This window comes from Podarcis liolepis, assembly GCF_965112155.1.
Source record: "Podarcis liolepis genome assembly, chromosome: 15".
Lineage (NCBI taxonomy): Eukaryota > Metazoa > Chordata > Lepidosauria > Squamata > Lacertidae > Podarcis > Podarcis liolepis.
In genome coordinates this window covers 7,051,485-7,075,233 of record NC_139566.1, presented here as the reverse complement: position 1 = coordinate 7,075,233, position 23,749 = coordinate 7,051,485, and the positions used below count along the sequence as shown (strand labels likewise).

At 44.8% G+C, this 23,749-nt stretch overlaps 2 long non-coding RNA genes across 2 annotated transcripts; both read right to left on the bottom strand.

The window, feature by feature from the left end:
- Positions 1-1,597: 1,597 nt before the first annotated feature.
- Positions 1,598-4,345, bottom strand: LOC310694418. Its single transcript, XR_014519681.1, has 2 exons — positions 3,899-4,345; positions 1,598-2,480 (listed from the first exon to the last, which is right to left on the bottom strand). It is a non-coding gene; the product is annotated as an uncharacterized lncRNA (long non-coding RNA).
- Positions 4,346-19,945: 15,600 nt separating this feature from the next.
- Positions 19,946-22,340, bottom strand: LOC310694338. The gene is made up of 2 exons (XR_014519598.1): positions 22,130-22,340; positions 19,946-20,955 (listed from the first exon to the last, which is right to left on the bottom strand). It is a non-coding gene; the product is annotated as an uncharacterized lncRNA (long non-coding RNA).
- Positions 22,341-23,749: the final 1,409 nt, after the last annotated feature.

The following is a 23,749-nucleotide window of genomic DNA, read 5'->3' as shown; positions in this document are numbered from 1 at the left end:
CACTAACTGTGATGGACCTTGTCTACCTAGGGCTGTAGCGGGAGGCAGGACTCACCTGAAATGGGGTGGAAGAATCTTGCATCAGTTGTTGGAATGCAATGTTGGATCCAACATCAGGCTGCACAAGTCCTGCCATTTCACATACTTCAGCTGAGACATATTTTGAAATGGCAATCTGTTTTATGGCAGTTGTTATTGTGGTAGATCATTCCCAGAAGATGAACCAGAACATCTGAAGAACAACCTGCTGAATCAGGTCAAAGGCCCATATTGTCCAGCATTGTGTTCTCACAGTGACCAACCAGAATGGTCCAAAGGGAAACCCTCAAGAAGCACTCACTCTCCCCCACTTGTGATTCCCAACAACTAGCCTTCAGAGGTATCTTGCCCCCCAACACTAGATGGAAAACATAGCTATTGTGGCTAGTGACCATTGATAGCCATATCCTTCGAGAATAGCCTGGTCCTCTTTTTAGTGTCAAGCTCTAATGCATGGAATCTAAAATGCTTATACTGAAGCCTCAAAAATATCTCAGTTGTTTTGGGGTAGCGATGGGGCCCATAGGGCCCTCCAGGTATTCCTGGATTCCAGCTCCCATCTGGCTCAACTACCATAGCCAATTGTCAGGGGTAATGTATGTTGTAGTCCAACAGCAGAGATCCTAGGGACTTAATTTAAATACAATTCAGCCAAAGACCTTCTAGGTGTCGCTACTCTGTATTCAGAAGCATTTAACCTTTGACACTGGCAGCAGCACATAGAACATAAGGATTCATCTGTTCCAGCATTCTGTTATTGAGGTAGCCAATCAGATATCCCAGTGGAAAGAGAAACCCACAATCAGCAAGCTAACACGATAGCAATTGGCATTGAGAGACTACTGCCTCTCTGACAGTGGAGGTAGAACATGGTCATGGTTGGTAATAACCAACCACCTGGTCTTTAAATAAATGGAGAGGATGTCAGTAACAATGGAAGGGAGGAGATCCTGCCAAGCGATCCTTGGCACTAAGAATTAAGGAGGTTAAATGAGCATGACTCTATTTACACCTGTTAAAGCAATATGGGGAACCTCAGGTTCAGGGGCTGAATATGCCCACCAAGACCTTTCCATGTAGCCTTTTGGAACTCTCCCCAGATGATTCCTCCACTGTAGCAACACCCTTCCTTCCCCAGACCATGCCTCTCACTGTCCCTGCTTCATGATCTCTCTGAATCCGCCCCCCCCCCCTGCCCAGGATGGAACATGTCATTGAACTCTGACAATGCTTCTTGCTTGCCTGGATTTGGGATTTGAGGAGAGCTCTCTCTCTCTCTCTCTCTCTCTCTCTCTCTCTCTCTCTCTCTCTCTCTGTGTGTGTGTGTGCGTGTGTGCGTGTGTGTTGTGTAGAAACTAGACTGCTGTACAAAGGCGAAATTGGCATAAATTCCCCACCTACTTTTACCTTTGGTTTCATCTGCCCCTGGCATGTGGCCCCTGAAAGCTTAGCAGGAGGGAATGTGGCCCCGCAGCCAGAATTTGTTCCCTTCCCTTGCGTTAACTATTGAAGGATAAGGAAGATAACTGACAGGCAAAAGAAAACCAGAAGGCAAATATTAAGATGCAACGGTTAAGCTTTATTGAGTAATAAGACAATGTGTAATCAGGCAAGCTGATTCCAACAGGACCAATTACAAGTTGAGAAGTAAGAAGGATGAGTTTCTTGTTGTTGCTTTTCGTTATCTCTCTCCCTGCCAAGAAGCAGGTTTAAAAGGGAGTAACAAACATTGTAAGATTGCAGAAAACCTTAAACACATGATATACACAGGGAAATGATAAACTGCAGCCATTGAAAGGAAAGTGGAAGAGAGGTATATCAAAGGGCTGCATTTCAGAAGACAGGAGCCTCCCCAGCTATCAAAGGGTGGTATCCAATGATAGTCCGTCTCATAGCAGACTCATTGAAATCAATCAACAAGACTCATTTAGGTCCACTGTTTTCAATGGCTGTGCTCTGAGATGGACTTAGTTGGCTACAACACATAGACTTTGGGGGAGGTAGAGAGGTACTCGTTGTTTCTGAAATTACTGAGTGGGGGCTTGCTAGCCCCCCGTGGCTTTCCTAGGATTCCCAGCCATTTAACACGGTCCACAGCTGCTGTAGCTGCATCGTCGGGAATAACCGGGATAAGAACAAGGATACTCATAACGGGATCTTCTTCCATATCCATATCCATATCCACAGCCATAGCCAGATCCATATCCCCCGTAACCACAATACCCTCCATATCCAGTGGCGCATGGAGCATTTTGTGCTACGGCCACCTGGTCATTGCTGGCAGAGAGGATGGGTCCCGGGATGGTCAGCGTAAATGAGGGAGGCTGGATCACCACTTCCGAAGATGGGATCTGCGAGACGCAGGATGTGTTGATCCCACAGAGGGCAGAGCTGCAGCTGTTGTATTCGCAGAGGGCCATCTTGGAAGGATGGGAAGGAATCTGAAACAGTATACAGGTTGGCAAGTTTAGATCTTGACGGAAGCACAACTCTTCACATGTTCCTCAAGAGTGAATTTTGTGGACAAATTCATGGAGGAGCAGAAGGCTGCTCATGGCTACAAGCCGTGATGGCTACGCCCTGCCTCCACAGTCAGAGCGTAATACCAGTTGCTGGAAGCTTCAAGAGGGGAGAGTTGCTCTTGGGCTTGGTTGGGTCTGCTTGCTGCTTTCCCACTAGACAGGGCATTGGCCTGATACATCAGATTTTTCTTATGTTCTTAAAATAAGTTTCCATCCTGGCTAATGTAGACAGAGTCCTTCTAGCCCATCTTATCCAGCATTCTTTCCCCCATAAGAAAGTCTAACAGGGCTCTTCGTATCTTTAACTCAAAACTGAGTTATACATTCAGTGCTAACCTTATTTAGAGCAGACCCATTGAAGTCAATGGACATGACTTACCTAGGTTCCTTAATTTCACTGGGTCTACTCTGAGTTGGCTACATCCCTGAATTCTGAAAGTATTAAGTAAATGCTCACAGAAATGATTTCTGAAATGTTGCCCAAGGCTAAGCTTTGCAAGAGCTCCTTTCAACATTGGTCAACAGAGGTTGATTTTGCAATAATGATGGACCAAGACTTTTTGGAAGCTTCTCTAGATACCTAGATGCTTATCCTGGCCTGACTTAGGAGAAGAGAAGGTGTGGACACTTGTTCAGACATATCACCCTGATACCATTGATTCAATATAGTTTAATCAGCGTTGTAGGGACATCACATATAACTGAACGGTTGAGGCAACTAGTGTGGTGGTGATTTTCATTTAAGAGAAAGTTTAGAGTAGGGTGTTCTACAGCTCAGAGGCAAAGTGCATAAGAACCTTCTGATCAGGCCAGTGAGGCTTCTGGATCAGGCCAGTTGCATGGTATAACTGTGCACTGCTTAAAGAAGTACATGTTTTGCAGTACATGTTTTTCACGCAAAAAGTCACAGGTTCAATAACCTTGACAGGACCAGGACAGGACAAGGTTCTGAAACCTTGGAAAGCCACTGTCAGGGAATATACAATTCTTATTGCTTCAAATTCAAGGTCACAGGCCAACTACAGTCCAGTATACCATTCTCACATTGGCCAATTAGACCCCCCTCCATGGAAAGACCACAAGCAGGACCCAAGTGCGAGACCACCTTCCCTGCTTGGCATTAATTAGCATCTGATATTCAGACACATCCTGCCTCTGACAGTGAGGGTAGATTGAAGCCACCATGGCCAGCAGCCACTGATAGCCTCCTCCATGAATTTGTCTAATCCTCTTTTAAAGCTACCCAAGATGCCCTCGCAACAAAATTCTCAAAGGACCAGAATTTCAAGGAAGACAGTTTGAGAAGCAGTGTCCCAAGTGAAGGCAAATATGCTTACCTGACTCTCCAAGGAGAAGGCAAGATGTAAGCTGTTGGAAGTCAAGGCGAAGCTGTTGGAGATGTCCTCCCACCGAGGATGCTTTTATACCATTTCTGTGGTGCATGTGACCTCTTAGTAATATAATGCCCCCATAATTAAATGCCAATTTCAAATCTGTTATCTGTGCAACTCTTCGAATTACTCTGAAGTTGGTGCTTACCACAGCATTTAGGGTTATATTGGTCTAGGATTGTCATAACAAGGTCATGATGTTTGCTTCACACCCAGCAGACCTTGTAAAAAATTCTGATGTCACAGGCAAGGATGAAGGAGTATCACACTATTTGGTTTAATTGGTGTCGTATTAAATACGTTAATAAAAAAAAAGTTCAACCTCGTTCTGTTCCCTGAAGATCCTTTGTTGGGAGTTTCCTTTCCATTCTAGATCTTCCCATGTTTCTTGCATGCTGGTGTGATCTGGTGACGGAATCAGTGTGTAAATAGTGCATGCCCCAAAGCCAAACATTTGGAACTTTAGCAACAAACATTTTTGTTCAAAACTACTGGCATTCACATCCCTCTAACAAGATTGGCTCGCAGTTTGGGTGGAGATGGGGCATCCATCACAAAAAAAATGGTCTCGTAGACAAGGAAAGATAGTTGCTAGATTTGAGAAGGACATAAGAAGAACTTTGGTGGGTCAGGCCAAATACCTATCTAGCTCTAGCATCTTATTTGGCACTGTGGCCAACCAGATTCATCTAGGAAGGCCACTAGCAAGGTGTGAAGGCAATAGTCCTCATTTACTGTTCTCCTGGAAAGCCTGCAAAAAGGCCATACATGCATTAGGACTCTCCAGCTGCTCTCTGCAGGGCAGATAAAAGAACTTCCTCACACAGCTCATAAACCATGGAATTTTCTCCCATGAGAAGCAGAGATGGCCACCAACTTGGATGGCTTTCAGAGAGGATCAGACATATTCTTGAAGGAGATGCTACAGATGGCTACTAGGCAGAGATTTTTTCAGGGGCAACTCACAAGAACTCAGTTCTGGCACCTCTCTGGTGGGCACCATTGCCATTCTAAGAGAATGAGGGAGGTGTTAATGGTGAGTTCCAGCAACTGTTTCCCCAGAAAAATAGCACTGCTACTAGGCCTGATGGATCCATTCCAACTATATTGTTGAAGGCAGTATGCCTGGAACTGCCAGGGATTAAACCTGGAGCCTTCTCCATGCAAATCAGACATTCTACCATTGACATTCTGTTCCTGAGATGCAGTTCTTCCCCTAACCTTGGCTGGCATTTGACTGGACATACACACAGCTTTCCCGAGTCCTCATCTGAAGCATTACCCATTTCCCCAGGAATGAGAAAGTGTGGCCTTCCCAATGTAGTTGGACTCCATCTCTCATCATCCCTGAACTTTCACCCTCCTTACTAATGCTGATGGGAGTGCAACAACAACTGGAAGGTCGCAGATTCCCAGTCTTTAATTTATAGCATTGAACAACAGCAGGACTTCAGCTCTTTTGACCAACTACACCAGGTGTGGAGAATTGGTTGCCCTCCAGAATTTTTGAACACCAACTCCCATCATCCCTGACTATTGGCCATGTGACTGGGAGGATGGGAGCTGTAGTTCATGAAACATCTGGAGGGCCACTAGCTTACCATCCATGTTCTACACCTCTACAAGTGCATTTCATATGTGATCCCCAATTGGCTGGGAACATGCTAGGACAAGTGTGGCTGGACTCCAACTCCCATCATCTGCCACTATTGACCTTACTTCTGAAGAGTGATGAGAGCTGGAGATCATCCGCATTTGGAGGGCTGCAGGCTCCCCATTCCTGAACTATGTTATACCAAAGACAAATGCATAGTTTTCCAAACAATTTTGTGGAGTCCATGGAAACAACCAAACTTTCGGCAATTATAAGGTTGACAAGAGAAGTAAGGAAAGGAGGTTTTTGCTAGAGGAAAGTGTTGGGCAATCTTAATGAAAGATGCAGCTGCTTGTACCTTGAGTAATAATTGCACATCCTTTTTACATATGCTGATCAGGGCCTTGTACCATCCTCTTTGATATCCTTTATCCTAAACAGGGCGGCACACAGCCTACACCCTCGAAGCTATTGTTATTTATTGCTTTACATGCCACTTAACTAAAGGATGACAAGATTACACTCTGTTGATCAAGCGATCGTCCACGAAGAGAGAATGTAAAAGGTTGAGGCATTTAACCACCACAATGAAAAACAGGTGTTGCAATTTCGTAACTGCTTAGGCTACTGTTGCAGGAGCAACATGCTCTGTAGATTGCATCTACCTCCTGAGAGGTTGTCATAAGACAATAAGAACATAAGAAGCTGATGGATCAAGCCAATGGCCCCTCTAGGCTAGCCTCATGTTCTCACAGTGGCCAACTAGAAGCAAGTGGGAGCCTCAAGCAGGATCCAAGCACAAAAGCACTCTGCACTCTTGCTGTTTCCAGCAACTAGTATTCAGAAGCATTACTGTTTCCAGTGGTGGAAGCAGAGCACAGCTATCATGGCTTGTAGCCATCAATAGCTCGCTCCTCTATGAATTTGTCTAACCGCCTTTAAAACCATCCAAGTTGGTGGCCATCACTGCCTCCTGTGAGTTCCAGAGTTTAACTCTGTGCTGCCCTGAATAAGTTTTGTTTTTGGTTTTTGGTTTGTTTGTTTTTTAAATCTGTCTTGAATCTTCCAACATTCAGCTCATTGGATTCTACAGGAATGTAGGTAATGCTGAAAGTCCTTCATGGAATTCTTCATTGTGTTCTAGGTCATTCTAGGGGACATTGGATGTCCCTGAGTTCTAGTGTTAATCCATGGGCCAGGGGTGCTCTTCATGCATAGTTGAACTCCAGCTGCCACCAGTGCCACTTGACATGACCAACAATGATGTTGGTGGGAGTTTGAGTCCAGCAACATCTTCAGGTTGGCAAAAGACTGATCTCACCAACCATTCAACCACATGTTGCAATCCCAGCTGGGACAGGTGTGCTGGGCCCGGGGGTAACCCGAGCAACGCAGTCCAGGTCCGGTCCCGAATCCAAGGCTTCTGCGAGGAGTCAGTCCAACAGGGCTAAGGCAGGACATGAGGCAGGAAACCAGGCAAGGTCAGGCACAGGGTCTCAGGCAGGTTCTAGCAAACAGCAGTGTTGCTCCCACAACGTGGGGCAGGGTCCAACAGCCTTTTATCATTGTCGGGGTAACGGCTGGTCCTGTTCCCCCAGTGACTCACCTCCCTGTCTCACCTGAAGGTGAGCACTCTTCCTGTGAGTACCCAGGTCTTTCCTTCTCTCAGACCTTAGTCTCTGCAGCTCAGCAGATGTCGGTGGGTTACTGGACACAGAGGCGGCCTCAGCCTCTCCTGACCCAGCTGGTAGTGGAGCAGCTGTAAGTGATTGCCCAGCTGAAGGCAATGAGGTAATCCTGGCATCCGGAGTCAGGGCAGGCTCAGGCCCCTGACTCGGCCCAGCTGGTGCTTGTTGCAGGGGAACCTGTGCAGACTGGCGCTCTTCAGAATCAGGTCCCAGACTAGGTTCAGATGCCGCCTGAGGCAAAGGATCCGGTGTAAACTGAGACTCCTCTGGTTCCAAGTCTGAGCTCGAGTCCCAGGCCATCACAACAGGTTTACTTAGAACTCAAGGTGTATACTTGGGACTCAAGGTGTATGTTTGACGATATTTTTGTTAGCAAACTTTGGCAGTACTGAAGGGGGGACCTGTGGTGCTCCAGATGTCAGGCTTCAAATCTCATCATCCACAGTTATCATGGCCAACAAGAATCACAGGAGTTGTTGTCCAGCAATATCTAAGAGGGTAACAGATTGGGGGAAGGTTGATGTCTATTTCTGCCTATTTCTCTATTATATGCCGGCCCACTATTCAGAACAATGAGAATGAAGATCTTATTCACTTTTATGAGAAGGTAAAAGGTAACGGTGAAGAAGGACTGTATCAGTGGTAGATCACTTTCTTTCACACAGAAAGTTCCAGGTTCAGCCTGAAATCTTGGACAGCTTCATGAAACTTCTGGAGAACATCAGGTTGATGGAAGCAACTCTAGCTTCGCTTGACAGGGAAGGCAAAATAACTTCATATCGGCCAGGTTACATATTCTAAAGTTTCAAGAGAGGTAATGGACATGTTTTGTACTTCTGCGTACCTCTTGTTTAGGGTACTCAGCTAGGGAGGGCTGTTACCTTTATGGAGGTGAAGTGCACCACTTGCTATTCGCTATTGTATTTAATGGATTACAGTGGTACCTCGGGTTAAGTATTTACCGTAATTCATTCCGGAGGTCCGTTCTTAACCTGAAACTATTCTTAACCTGAAGACCACTTTAGCTAATGGGGCCTCCTGCTGCCGCCGCCGCACCACCAGAGCACGATTTCTATTCTCATCCTGAAGCAAAGTTCTTAACCTGAAGCACTATTTCTGGGTTAGCGGAGTCTGTAACCTGAAGCGTATGTAACCTGAAGCGTGTGTAACCTGAGGTACCACTGTATATATATCCAATGTCAGTGCTATTCAGAGTAAACCCATAGAAATTAGTGAGCATGACTAAGGTGTCTTCATTCCAGTGGGTTTGCTCTGAGAAGTTAGTTGAAAGCTTAAGTTTCAGTGACACCATGCCTGTGAGTTCAAGTTCAAGTTCAAGTCACTAGGGAGCAGCAGCAGGCAAGGGCTAAAGCATCACAACCCTGCTTCTGGGCTTACCATTGAGGCACTTGATTAGCCACCATGGGGAAAAGGATGCTGGATTCGATCAATCATTGACTGAGCAGGACTCTCGTGTTCTTAACATAAACCCTCAGGACAAGAACCTTCTTGTTCCTGTGTTTCTTACAACACCCACACATGCTCCTGGGACGGAATAATGGTAGCAGTATCTCAGATTGTTGCAGTTTGTCCTGTGGACAGATGCAACGCTTGCCCCAGATTCCAGTTCTGGAGTAAACACTCAGCTGTTCTCGTGAGTGTTACGCAAACACAGGAGGCACTGATGGAAGTACTGTGTCCAGGTCACAAGTAGTAACAGTTCCAAGCTGTTCCACTCAGCTTAGGCTGTCTCTGGAGTACCATTTCCAGTTCTGGGTGCAAAATTTTAAGAAAAAAGCATTGATGAACTAAACCATGTCCAGTGGATGATGTCCTGGATGTCACAGGATCTGGAAAGAGCAGATGAATGGCACGAAGAAGAAGAAGAAGAGGAGGAGGAGGAGGAGGAGGAGTTTGGACTTGATATCCCACCTTTCACTCCCCTTAAGGAGTCTCAAAGTGGCTAACAATCTCCTTTTCCTTCCTCCCCCGCAATAAGCACTCTGTGACGTGAGTGAGGCTGGAAACTTCAGAGAGGTGTGACTAGTCCAAGGTCACCCAGCTGCTGCATGTGGAGGAGCAGGGAAGCGAACCCCGTTCACCAGATTACGAGTCCACTGCTCTTAACAACTACACCACGCTGGCTCTCTGCAGGGGATTGGACTAGCTGACCCTCAGGATCGCTTCCAACTCTACAATTCTATGATTCTATGTCTATCCCAGAGAAGACAGGGTGAAGGGGAAGCATGACAGCTGCCTTCAAATATCTGATGGGCTGTCAAATACAAGGGGGAGATGACTTGTTCTTTGTTCCCCCAGAAGGCAGTACTAGGACCAATGTGTTGAAACTGGATGACAAGGCTATGTTCTACCTCCACTTCCAGAGGCAGTGAATAGCAGTTGTTGGGAAACAAAAGTGGGGGTAGTTGCTGTTGGGCTTTCCAGAAGAGGCATCAAGTTGGTCACTGTGAGAACAAGATACTGGGCCATATGAACTTACACACACAAACTTTTATTGTGCTAGCCAAAGGTCATGGCATCATTCAAAGAAGGGGGGGGGGGACCCATCAGTTGCTACATATGCATAAAACCATGATCTGTTCCACCAGAATTCCTTATCACACAGAATAAAAGGTAATTTTCAAATAAATTGTGCAAATCTCAGAGTCCCCTTTGCAATTGAACCAGGGAACCAGGCAGAGAGCCATCTTGGCAGTGGTGCCTACCCTGTGGAATGCCCTCCTATCAGATGTCAAGGAAATAAACAACTATCTGACTTTTAGAAGACATCAGAAGGCAGCTTTTAATGCTTAATGTCTTATCGTGTTTTAATATTCTGTTGGGAGCTGCCCAGAATGGCTGGGGAAACCCAACCAGATGGGCGGGTATAAATAAGTTGTTGTTGTTGTTGTTGACTGCTGGCCAGAAGAGCTTCTGGACCTGATTCAGCTTTGGTGATCTTCTTATATTCTTATTTCTTTTCAGAAGGAGTTTAAAAGACCATGTGTTGGGTTTTGCCCTTCAAAGTCCCAGAAAAGCTTGACAACAGGCTATCTTGAGGTTGCTGTTTCCCATATGGTCCACCCAGGTCACTGTGATCTACTGGAGGAGGCCTTTCTGACTGTACAACACCCAGAAAATTTTGGTTGGATGGAGGATGGAGGAGAACTTTTGTTGTTGTGATGCATTGTTTGTGGGTGGAGCTTCCTATGGAAATCAGGCAAGGCCTTGTTGTGCTTTTGCAGGCAGTTAAATAACTTTCTTTTTACTCTGGCAGTTCTTGCCTGTTGGAGGATGTGGCTATCAAAGGCTACTAGCCATCACACCTATGTAAGAAGGCCCCTGCTGGATCTAGTCAAAGGCACATGTAGCCTAGCATCCTGTTCTCAAAGAGGTCAACTAGGTGCCTAAGGGAAACCTGCAAGCAAAACCTGGATGAAGCAGTAGGGTTGCCATATTTCAAAAAGTGAAATTCTGGACATAAAGCTGTTGGGCTTTTTTTAAGTTTTGCCCAAAGTTATTGAGCTTTTTTGGCAAAATCACAGAAAGAAAAAAATCCCACTGCTTTTGAGGAAATCAGCAGAAACAACACTGCCAACCACTGAGCCTCTTGGGATTGCTGATCAGAAGGTTGGCGGTTTGAATCCCTACAATGGGGTGAGCTCCTGTTGCTCTGTCCCAGCTCCTGCCAACCTAGCAGTCTGAAAGCACACCAGTGCAAGCAGATAAATAGGTACTGCTGTGGCGGGAAGGTAAACGGCGTTTCCGTGTGCTCTGGTTTCCGTCACGGTGTTCTGTTGCATCAGAAGCAGTTTAGTCTTGCTGGCCACATGACCTGGAAAGCTGTCTGTGGACAAATGCCGGCTCCCTTGTCCTGAAAGTGAGATGAGCGACACAACCCCATAGTTTCCTTTGACTGGACTTAACCATCCAGGGGTCCTTTACCTTTTTACCTTACATATGTCCAGATTTTCCCAGACATTTTACCAATTTCCACCCGTACACTACTCCGACTGCAGTATTCCAGGTATATCTGGGAAATTCCAGACATATGGTGACCCTATCAAGAACACCACCCCCACCTACAATTCCAGCCAACTGGATTTCAGAGGCATACAGCCTTCAACAATGGAAGCAGAACATAGTCATTATGGCTAATAGTGTGGACTTTGCTGGCCACTTTTTGAGGGCTGAGTAGTATTTGAAGGGAAGCCCCTGATTGGACTTTGGGAATATTCTTCTTGGCAATTCACACTTCTTGGCAATTCACACAGCTTCCGGAATAGCATTTATTTAGTTTCACTGCATTTTAGTCTGGGCAGTTTGATGACTTCTTCTTCTTTTTCTTCTTTTTCTTTTTCTTCTTCTTCTTCTTCTTCTTCTTCTTCTTCTTCTTCTTCTTCTTCTTCTTCTTCTTCTTCTCCTCCTCCTCCTCCTCCTCCTCCTCCTCCTCCTCCTTCTCCTTCCTCTTCTTCTTAAATTTGTATTGCGGCAAACAGCCCATAGGTGTCAGTGCAGTTCACAACATAAAATCACAATATAAAAAGACATAATAAATACATAATAAAAACAAAAACAAGACCAACCCAACAATTTCCTCCCTCCCCAACACATTTTTAAAGTGTACCAGATTGTAATCAGCCAAAGGCCTGCTTAAAAAGGAACTTTTTTGCCTGGCACCTAAAGGTGTATAATGATGGCGCCAGGTGAACTTCCCTGGGGAGAGCATTCCACAAACGGGGAGCTGGTTTAACACCTGAGGCATTACTGGGTTAAGGGCAGTCTTCAGTAGGCCCATGCAGAGGGAAGTGGGGTACATTTGTCCTGGGCCTCAGAGGGCTAGGCCAATGGGGGGGGGGCAACAGGAATCAGCTTCTGTTTGGGTTTCTGTATAACTTTCTTCTTTTTGTTGTTGTTAATATTCTTTATTGATTAAAAAATGTGCATGTCTATACAAACATTATGTACTATCTCTTAACAGGTAAAAAAAGGAGAAAATTATATAAAATAGAAAATTTATAAAGAAATGAAAAAAATAAAAAATAAAGAAGTAACAAAGATAAGAAACAAAGAAATAATAAAAAAAGACATAGTTATTTACATAGTAAAAGTACTCATCGAGACAATCCTTCCCATCCTTCTCATTACACTGTTTGATATAACATTCTTTGTTACACAGGTTTACATTATATAATATCATTTCTTTCTGCTTTGTATACATTTCTTTGATCTTTTTCTTTACAAATATCACTCAGTTTCTGCTAATATGGTTATTTGTACAATAAAGTTTTACATAGTTCTTAAATATTATCCATTCTCTAGTTGTTTTTTTGTTTCAATATTCCTCTAACTGATCCCATCAGTTTTGCTATTGTATAACTTTATTTTAATGGACTCCTGCCCTGAGCCTCATACAAGCTCTACATGGTCTTGCTCTTTGGACACGTTCCTATGAACAGACTAGAATATTCGGAGGCTGACTGCCAAAGTATAATTAAAGTGGGTCCCAAATGTGGGTAAGTGGAAATAAATGACACCATTGCTTTTATCACATTGCAGGAGCAGGAAAGAGGAAATAGAACCAAGCAAAGCGTTTGGAGAAATCTCTGTGTGTGGAAATGCTGAAGAGGTTATGGCTATTTAGTTTATACAGGAAATTATGACAGAAACTGTAAGGGGGGAAAAGCCCCACTGAAGCCAGTAGGACTAAATCATGAGTAAAAATGCATATGGCTGCACTGTTGGTAGGCTGAGGTCTTGGTACCATTCAGATATATTGGAGTAGAGCTTCCATCATCATCTATGACAGATGGGGCTATGTATACCTGAAGGAGCATCTCCATCGTTCAGCCCAGATACTGAGGTCCAGCTCCGAGGGCCTTCTGGTGGTTCCCTCACTGTGAGAAGTGAAGTTACAGAGAACCAGGCAGAAGGCCTTCTCAGCAGGGCACCCTCCCTGTGGAAAGCCTTCCCATCTGATATTAAGGAGATAAATAACTATAAAACTTTTAGAAGACATCTGAAGGCAGCCCTGTGTCGGGACATTTATAATGTTTTTGTGTTTTAGAGCATGGAGTTGTAAGGAGGTGGTGCTGATGGAAGTAAGTTTTCTAATTGGTTGTTTGCTTCCATTTCTAAATCTACTACCCAGAAGCTCCCACTTTTTTCTTATCATATGCTGCCCCCTCATGCCCATTGTAAGGCATAGCATGCCAGGGAAATTTACATTTGATTGGCCCAGTACAGAAGAGGAGCAAGTGACTTCATGCAGTTGCTCCACCAGGTGTCATGCTGACACCTTCATTAGAAAGCTTGACAGCACAATATGTTCAGATCCCAGCAAAGGAGAAAAGGAAGTGTGGTGTGTGTGTGATTTAAAAAGCTAGGGTATTTCAGGTCCAAAGCGTTTCAAAGTAAAGTATTGGATTTTGCTATTGGAGCTCCAACTGCAGAAGTACGTCTCTTAACAGAGGTGGCCCTCCAGATTTTGCTGGAACACAGTTCCCAACCATCACCCTTGACCTTTGGGCATGCTAGCTGGTACTGATGGGAGCTAGAGTCCCACAGCATCTGAGGTGCCCATCTCTGCCTTATCTGGTGGTCATGAAGACTTACATGTTAAATCTTCCTTGGAGATATGACTGCAATATAATCTGCATCATCCCTGACCACTGACCATTCTGGTGGGGGGTTATGGGAGCTGGAGCCTGTGGCATTCATACGGAGCCCCCGGTCGTCTCATGGACTATTGACCCATACACCAGTAATCCTTTGCCACCAACAAGGTCCTCCCTGGTAAATCACTTAGTCTCCGTCAGGTTTTTAAGTTAACAATGAAGATTGTAGTTTATTGCAAACACAAATAAACTTTAAATGCATTCGAAACGCTGTTACCCTTTACCCTCTTAGTCTTATTTTATTCTGTCTCTAACTCTTCTACCTCCCCTCATACAAGAACAGACTGCACTAACTGTATCTCTATTTCCATCTGTCTGCCAACTGCTTTCCCAACTGCCTTTTCCCAACCAACCAACCAACCAACCAACCAACCAACCAACCCACCAAACCTCGGGCTAAGCCCTTTTATAAACAGGTAGGCTCCGCCTCTCACTTTTCTATTGGTCTACCTATTAACCCTTTCTCTCCCCCTGTACATACATTTTCAAACAAACGGGCAAATGCCACAGAGCCCAGCAACATCTAGATGGCCAGCAGCTACCTACCCCCTTGTCCTCTTTGGCACCAATGTTGCTTGTGTCTCACAGGTCCCACCATTGGAAGTCACAATATAGTCTCCACCCTTCCTTGTGACTGCTCCAGGGCTGATTCTTTCTGCCAGCTGTGAGGCAGTTGCTGTGGCACCAAACATACCATGTTATGGTAGCTGCTTAGCTCTGCCCTGTGGAGGCTACAGTTATGGAGGAAGATACCATTCCAGCTGCTCATCTCCTTGTTATTTCAGAAGGTCACTGGCCGGCTGCTCTTATGAATGTAATCCATGAGCCACTTGCTAATTGCCTTTAGGATTATGATGGTACAGATCAGGACTTGCCAATATGAACCAACCTCAATTGAAGTCAATGGGAACTAATCTCTTTATGGGAATGCTCTTTAACCTTGGGTTCTCAGATGTTGGACTACAACACTGATCATCCCAAGTATATCCAATGGCCAAAGATACTGGGAATTGTAGTCCACCAAGAAGTTCCATGCACATGTACATTTTCATCAGTTGATTACTTTAGTGCAGGGTTTCCCAAACTTGGGTCTCCAGTTGTTTTGGGACTACAATTCCCATCACCCCTGACTAGCCAGTGTGGTGTAGTGGTTAAGAGCGGTAGTCTTGTAATCTGGGGAACCGGGTTCGCGTCTCTGCTCCTCCACATGCAGCTGCTGGGTGACCTTGGGCCAGTCACACTTCTTTGAAGTCTCTCAGCCCCACTCACCTCACAGAGTGTTTGTTGTGGGGGAGGAAGGGAAAGGAGAATGTTAGCCGCTTTGAGACTCCTTAAAGGGAGTGAAAGGTGGGATATCAAATCCAAACTCTTCCACTGGTCATGTTAGCTAGGGATGATGGGAGTTGTAGTCCAAAAATAGCTGGAGACAAGTTTGGGAAACTCTGACTTAGTGTGTGTGTGTGTGTGTGTGTGTGTGTGTGTGTGTAGGAGGCAATGATTGATAGAACTTCCACATCCACTCAGACACCAAGCATTTTAATGGAATTAACTCACACATTTATTTGTCATTCTTTGTCAAGTCATGCAGTTCAGAAATCAAGTGTACACCAGGAGTGGCCAGAATTCCCATCATACTTGACCAACATATGAAGAACATAAGAAGAGTTTGCTAGATCAGGCCAATAACACATCTAGCCGTTCTCAAAGTGGCCAGCCAGATGACTCTTTGGGGAAGTCGCACATAGGATTCAAGCACAACAGCCCTCTCCCCTCTTGTGGCTTCCAGCAACTGGTATTCAGAAGCATTATTGCCCTCAACCATGAATAGACATCATGGCTAGTAGCCATTGACAGACTTAAACCCCATGAATTTACCCAGTCCTATTTATCATGGGATGGTGGAAGTTGTAGTCTTCCAAACTCTAGAGGGCACCAACTATCTCAACATTTATTTTTGTCTTGTTTACTGTATTGTAGACTCATGGAAGATACCTTCAAGGATGTTGCATAACCCTGCTCAATGCACTGCAGTGTGCAACTGAAGCACAGGTGGTCATCCAACCTCTGCTTAAATACCTCCACTACCTCCTGTGTCAGTCTGTTCTGCTACAGATCATCTCTGGTGTTTAAGGAGCTTCTCTGATTCAAGATCTGCTTCCTTGAAGTTTCTGCCCATTAGTTCCAGCCGTGCTTTATAGAGCAGCATAAAAGAAACCTGCCCCAACTCATGATAACTCTTCATCTCATCCCATTCCTAAACTACCATGGGACTCTTCCCATCACACCAGCTCTCACTTCCCACATTGACATCAGCACAACCAGAACTATGGAGGAAAACTAAGCAATGCCCAAACCATTTCACCTATATGCATTTGATGCTCAAGGAAGTCAAAGCTGTGCAACAGTGTGACAAACCCTGTTTTTCAAAACTGCCCCCCCCACATTGGTTATGGGGTGGGTGGGTTGTTGATGAGAGAAGATCCTCTGTACACCTCATATTTCATTTTTAAAAAATAAATAAGACCTAAGACCTAATGTTTGCACATGTGTATGTGTTTGAACTGATAAAGTAAGACCGCATGTTTGTTTCATTGCAACTTGCTTTTCTCAATTAAAGCTTACATTGAATCATCAACCTTTTGAGATATATGAGATGTGTGTGTGTGTGTGTGTGTGTGTGTGTGTGTGTGTGTGTGTGTATAGTGTAACCTAATGGGGATCCTGTTTTGCACCCTGTTTCTCATGGTGGCCAGCCAGATGTCTATGGGAAGCCCCCAGGAAGGGCCCTAAGAAACCAGCCCCCCCCCCATTTGTCTCCAACATCTAGCATTCACAGGTAGACTGCCTTATGACACAGAAGTTATGTTCTTAACTATCATGGATATTAACATAAGAGGAGTGCTGCTGGGTCAGACCAAAGGCCCATCTATTCAAGCAGACCCACAAGCAAACCTCAAATCCAGCAGCCCTCTCCTGAGTTGTGATTTCCATCAGGTGGTAATTCAGAGGCATATTACTGCCCCTGGCAGTGGAGCTAGAACAACCTGTATGGATGTTTCTTTTGGCACAGGATTAGACAGCCACAGATAAACACAAAAATTCCTCCAGAGGGCAACTCCATCACATCACCAGCTCCTCCCCAATTTCAGCTTTTCTTTTCATTTCATTTCATTTTAAAACCAAGGTGATTATAACTGCTTGTTTGGTCTACCACTCTCCCTGGGAATCCACTTATTATAGCAGGAAACTGCTTTGACCCTGAAGAAGTTCTACCAGACCTTTTGGGTCACACCTCAACATTCCTGGTATGTTCCAACTCTCAAAGGCGCTTTAGAAATTGCATGCTGGGTGGAATACAGTGGCGAAAAAAGTCTAGTTCAGCAACATTTATGATCGTAGCTTCCTTCCCATATCGCTTTGTGTCACCTGGCCTCACCCCAAGCATGTTTCTATGTCCTAGCCCATCTTTATAGCCAATTAAAGGAACCCACAAACTCCTCCACCTGCTCTCACTGGCATTCCATATAGTCAGCATTATCACATTTATCATTAATTCTTTTATGATTTTCACTCCACCTTACTTTCAAGAAAGAGCTCCTTCTCTTGTCATTCATAGCTTATCTGCTCAAGAATAACAAAAGAGACCAGTAGTGCAATGGTGAGTTTAGAAGTTCAGTGCCTCTTTGTGATAATTGCAGCCATGCCCCCTCAAAGCCATGCTCCTTTCTAAATCTATGCAATGTAATTATGAAATAATAATAATAATTAGGGATGTGTTGCAATGATCAATGCAGATTTCCATGTATTGCCCTTCAACTCAATCTACTATTTTTTGTGCATGAATATGGGCAGATGATTTGGAGTTTTCCATTATCTTCTTTTCAAGTGACTTAAGTTGTGTTTTTCTTGAAGTTCCACATTATATGAGAGAACTTGCACATCGTCCCCTTGAAACTGGAGCACCTTGTGTTTTAACATTCCTAAATGCCCAGCTTTGGAGCACATAGAACAACTCCTCCTTGGTGTTCTTTCAACACACCTTTTCCTGAGAGACCTTAGGAACCCATCCTCAGTGGCCAACTCTCACTCTGATTGGCTGCAAGCAGCACAAAGAGCAGCTAAAAAGTTCCCTTTTGTTCTGATCCCCTGCTGGGGATCTTCGGCTGCCTGTGACCCTGATCCACTAGATCCACTGGACCTCTGAAAGTACTTAGGTTCGTTTGCTGCTATGTGCAAACACACTGATTGACCCTATCTAATAGGGGTAGTCTCTATTTTATGGAGGAAGTGAAGTGGCTCAATGGCAGAACAACTGCTTAGCATGCAGAAGGTACCAGGTTCAACCCTCAATATCTCTAGGTAGGGCTGGGAAATACTTCTAACCCTGGAGAACTGCTGCCAGTTGATGTAGACCCCAGCTAGATGGACCCCAGTGGTCTGACTCAGTGTAAGGCAGCTTCCTGTGTTGTTATGTTCCTGGTTACTTGACATACATTTTAATGCCATAACACAGTAATAAAACATCTGTTTTGCATGAATAAGGCTCCAGGTTCAATCCTCGGCCTCTCCAGGTAGCTCTGGGAAAGAACTCCTGTTTAAAGCCCTTGTAAAGTTGTTGCCACTCAGTTTGGGAAATAATGAGCTCAGTGGACTAATGGTCCAGGGTGTTATCGTCTGGCTTCTTATGTTCTGAAAAACCACTGCCCCCTTGTCTCTGACCTGCTATAGAGGAACATAGGGACTCTCTTCGCAAGCCAGTTTTCCCATGGTGGATTTCCTCCTCCAAAGTGACCATGCCCAAGCATTAAAATCACCAATTAAGGTTCAGCTCAGGAATAGACAATGTGGTGTCTTCTAAATGTCCCTTTTTGGCATGGTGGCAAGGTAGAGATTGAAACCCTTTGCTTCTGTTTCTTCTTAACCATGGTTTGAGGTGTTGTCTGAACCCATAACTCTGTAGTTAATAGCTCAGTGTACTTCATTCCACCTAGATGAATCATATAACCATAGAATTGTAGAGTTGGAAGGGATTAACTCACTCTACTGCAGTATTTACTCCCTCCCTAATCTTAATCCAATGAGCTAATTTAACAAAGTTAATTAAAGTCCAGCATTTAATTTCCCACTCAACTTCTGTGGACACCTCCGTTTCCCCTCAGTGTTGAGCTATGAAAGCTCTTGTTTCCAATTAAAATAATAGTGCCCCTATTTTCATTAAATGATTAGTGCCTTATGGGTTATCCAAAGCCTGCCTGGCCCGTGGCAAGGTCTAGTGGAGTAGCAGAGTCACTGCTACATCCTCAGTCCTACACCACCTGGGGCAGAACATCTGAAACTGTCTTATACCAAGTGAGACCATTGGTCCATTGTCTCTGCTGTCTGGCAGCAGCTCTCCCTGGTTTCAGACTCAGGGGAAATTCACAGCCATACCTGGAGATTCCTGGGATTGAATTTGGGACCTTCTGCATCTAAAACAGGTGCTCTACCATAGAGTTACTGCCCTTAAGGCTCATTCACACTTCTTTTTGGTATGAGATTTCTTTCGCTTCACTTCTAGGCATTGGTCCAAGTGGGGGTTATTTGGTTTTGCTGCTTTCCCTAGAAAAAGTCTGTGGTTTAGCACTGAATCAGAACAAAAGTCAATCCGCAAAAAAGATTGGCATTTCTTCCAATTCAGCACTAAACTGAGGGGTTTCCCGGGGAAAGCAGTGGAACCCCAAAATAACCCACTACTACTTCTGGGGCATGTGGGTCAGTTTTGATCCCAACCAGCTGTGTTGCATGTTATATCCCCTTGGTTATGTGCTATGGAGCTCAGTGACATTGCAAGACCTGAGTGGGCTCTCGTTTGCATCCCACTTCCTTCATCTGCACATCTTGGGTTCTATTTATTGGTCACGGTCAAGTGTGACAGAATGCTGTGTAGTGTCAGATATAAGCTTGACTTTCTGTTTGTAGTATTTACCCACATTTGTGTGGAGGAAGGACTAAATGCTAGGTGTGTGGACAATAAAACAACACGAGAAGACTGGAATTATGATGCAAAGCAAGCTTGTATTTATTGGGTTGGTTATTATTGTTGCCATTTGAAATTTGGAATCATAAACTGGATTGTATCATTGCAAAACTGCTGGCTTTCATCTGAGTGAAAGGACACAGGCAGAGACATAAAGGATGTTTCTGTTGTCACGTTGGAGACAAAATATATCTGTATCACAATAAGTGGCCACAGCATAAATCGTTGGATCTGCCTTTAGAGACAACAGTCCGGAGCAAGTAGAGAGCAGTTAAACAGAAGCAGGTACAGGATTGGTTTGCAGAAGTGCTGAGTACCCACTGATTCCTGCTGGGATTCTTCAGGGCTCAGCATTTCCGAAAGCAGAGCCCGGCAAAGCTTAATGATACATTTGTTGCGCCTGCGTTGGTTCTTCACGTTCCACTAGAAGGTCCTCTCCAAGGCTTAGCAGGGTCCGCAGGGTCCGCAGGGTCCGCAGATGCTGTTCCTTCGGACAATGGGGTAAGAGAAGCTTCCACGCCTGGATCCGTAGCCATAACATGGCTGATAGCAGCTAGAGCCACGGCCATAGAGGCCCCCATAACCGCAGCCGCCATATCCGTACCCACCATAGCCCATGCCACCATATCCGCCTTGTGGGTAGCAACCACGGCCACCGTAACCCCAGCCGCCATAACTTATTGGCTGGTAGCAAATACGTCCGCAACCCTGACCACCATAGCCCAAGCCTCTGGAACCAAAACCGCCATAGCTCAGTGGCTGATAGCAACCACTGCCATAGCTGTAGCCTCGCCCGTAACCTCCTTGCCCGTAGCCACCATAGCCACCATAGCAGCTTCCGGAGCTATAGCGGATTCTGCGCCCAGAGCCTCCATAACAACTTCCAGAGCTGTAGCCATGCCCAGAGCTGTAGCCATGACCAGAGCCTCCATAGCAGCTGCTGGAGGAGGTGGTGGGTCTGCAATAACCTGGGTCACACTGGGATTGGTGCTTGAAGGTGCTCATGTTGCTTGGAGAAGGAGTTGGATCTGAAACAACACAGTGCAGAGCAGAGTCAACTTGGAGGAACTTTGGACTAGGCAGAGCGAAGTTCAGAAAGGGTCAAGTGCTGGAATGGAGTAAGAATACTGTGGGCTGGATCAAACTAAGGCCACATTCTCACCATAGATGTAAAAGCACTGTGGCATCACTTGCAACAATCATGGCTTCCTCCAAAGAATTCTGGGAGGTGTGGTTTGTTAAGGCTGTCAGAAGTCTGTCCCTTATTCCCCTCACAGAGTTCTCGGAGTAGTTTAACAAGCCCTCTTCACAGGGAACTCTGGGAATTGTGTCTCTGTGAGGGGAATAGGGAGTCTCTTGACAATTCCAAGCACTTTTAACAAACTACACCTCCCAGAATTATTGGATACAATCCTGAAGGTTCCAAACCCTTTTGCCATTAGAGGGTTACAGACAACTGAACTACATTCAGAGTATACTGGCTGAAATTAATAGTCATTACTATGTTAACTACATTAATTTACTTCATCTAATGTAGATGGATACAAACCGGATATTAAGATGGTTGAAAACTGGAGTTGAGTTTTGTTGGAGAACTGCAACTCCTGCCAGCCACACCAAACACAACCAATGGACAGGGATGAAGGAAAATATATTTCAGCAACAGCAGAAGCGCCATATTCCCCAAGCTGGAAATCCAGAGGAATTTATTCTAAGGCAAGAGGGAGGAAGTTGGACTCCACCTCTCATCATACCTGGTATCTGGCAATGCTGACCAAGGCTGATAATTCGTTTGTTATATTTCTATCCCTGCTTTCCTCTAAGGTGTACATGCTTCTCTGCTTCCCATTTTATCCTCACAACAATCCATTGAGGTATGTTAGGCTGAGTGACAGTGGCTGGCCTAAGGTCACCTAGTGAGTTTCCTGGCCAAGTGGGGACTTGAAACCTGGTCTCCCAGGTATTAGTCCAACACTCTTCCTACAACACAACACAGGAGTCCAGGACCATCTGTTCTAAAACCTACAGCCAAGATATTTTCAAATAAGTAAATAAGGACTAGGAGAGGAATCATATGAAAGAAAGACAAAGTCAAGTAATGTTCTTCTGAGATCCAACCACCACTGCCACATTAGGAAAACAATAGGAATCAAATAAAGCTCTGAAGCATCACTAAAAGACTGGATCACTGCAAGGACTTACTTGGACTTCTGAACGATGGAGATCAAGTGAGGATGCTGGAGAAGTGTTGAATGCCTTGCCCTTTTATACCCTGTCTAGGGCAATCTTTTGATTATGAGACATCCCTCGTGCACAGGATTTTCAAATCCTAATTAATTATCAGCCCAGGTAGGCCACGCTCACTCACACAGATGCAACATCCTAATTGCTTTAATTGTCTTTTCCACCCTCCTTCGAGGCTATTAGTTTATCAAAGGCATCTCAGTGTCAACTCAGCATGCAATGCCCGTCAACACCCTCCTGCTCTCTTTCATATTTTAACAAGCTGGGGGATAGACATAATGCTACCCTTGCATGGCCATTGCTAAATTTTGGGTAGGCATTGGTCATGCTGAACTAGGTGAACCCAGCATCCTACAAAACCTACTGTGGAAGAGCTTGACAAATCCCAGTTGGTCAGCCATGCCTTCCTTCTAGTTCACATGTGTCACAATTAAAAGCACGAATCATTTTCCTCATTGTATCTTGGTGTGCTTCATGTTGGTGTGTTCACACTACTTTCGACAAGGGATGTGCCATTGAGCAGGAGTGACTTGCGATTGAGGAAAGGGTCCAATTTGGACCCACATGCCTGGGCCAAACCCCCAATGGCCCTTACCAACATAGTGGTATGCCACAAGCCAAGTCTAATTCATGATGGTTGTGGGTTTTTTGTAGGCACCGAAAAAACCTTCTGATGATGACAGTGGACCAGATTACTATGGAAGGTGGTGGGCTCTTCTTCACTGGAGATATTTAAACAGATGTGGGATGGTCACCTGTCAGGGATTCTTTAGCTGTGATTCCTGTATTCTAAGGCATTAGACTAAATGGGGGCCCTTCCAACTCTTAGGGATCCCTTCCAACTCTATAATTCTCTTGTTCTGTAATTCTATGTTTTTCTTTTTCCTTTTAAAGAAAATAATGGTTATAATGGGAATGCCATTTTCTGGAATGAAATCCCCTCCACTAGATTTATGTTAAAGTGATCAGACCACACTACCTACCTTTAAACTACACCTTCAAGATGGACTAAACCGATTGAAGCTCAAAGCTCTTAACAGAGCCTCCAGGTGTCCCTATTTTCCAGGGACAGCCCTGGATTTCCAAAAGCCATCCCAGATTCTTATTTAATCCTGGAATAACCCACTTTCCCTTAGGATGTCCCTATTTTCACCAGATAAATGTTGGAGGGTATGGGGTTATTTGACCACTGAGCCATCTGAAGGAAGCCCTGTATAGGGAAGCTTTTTTAATGTTTAATGTTTTATTATGCTTTCATATGTGTTGGAAGCTGCCACTCAGTCAGATGGGTGTTATATAAACAATAATATTAATAAGTATTATGGAATAAAAGTAAAGGTAAAGGACCCCTGACCATTAGGTCCAGTCATGGCCGACTTTAGGGTTGCGGTGCTCATCTCACTTTATTGGCCAAGGGATCCGGCGTACAGCTTCCAGGTCATGTGGCCAGCATGACTAAGCCCCTTCTGACGAACCAGAGCAGCGCACGGAAATGCCGTTTACCTTCCCGCCAGAGTGGTACCTATTTATCTACTTGTACTTTTGACGTGCTTTCAAAATGCTAGGTTGGCAGGAGCA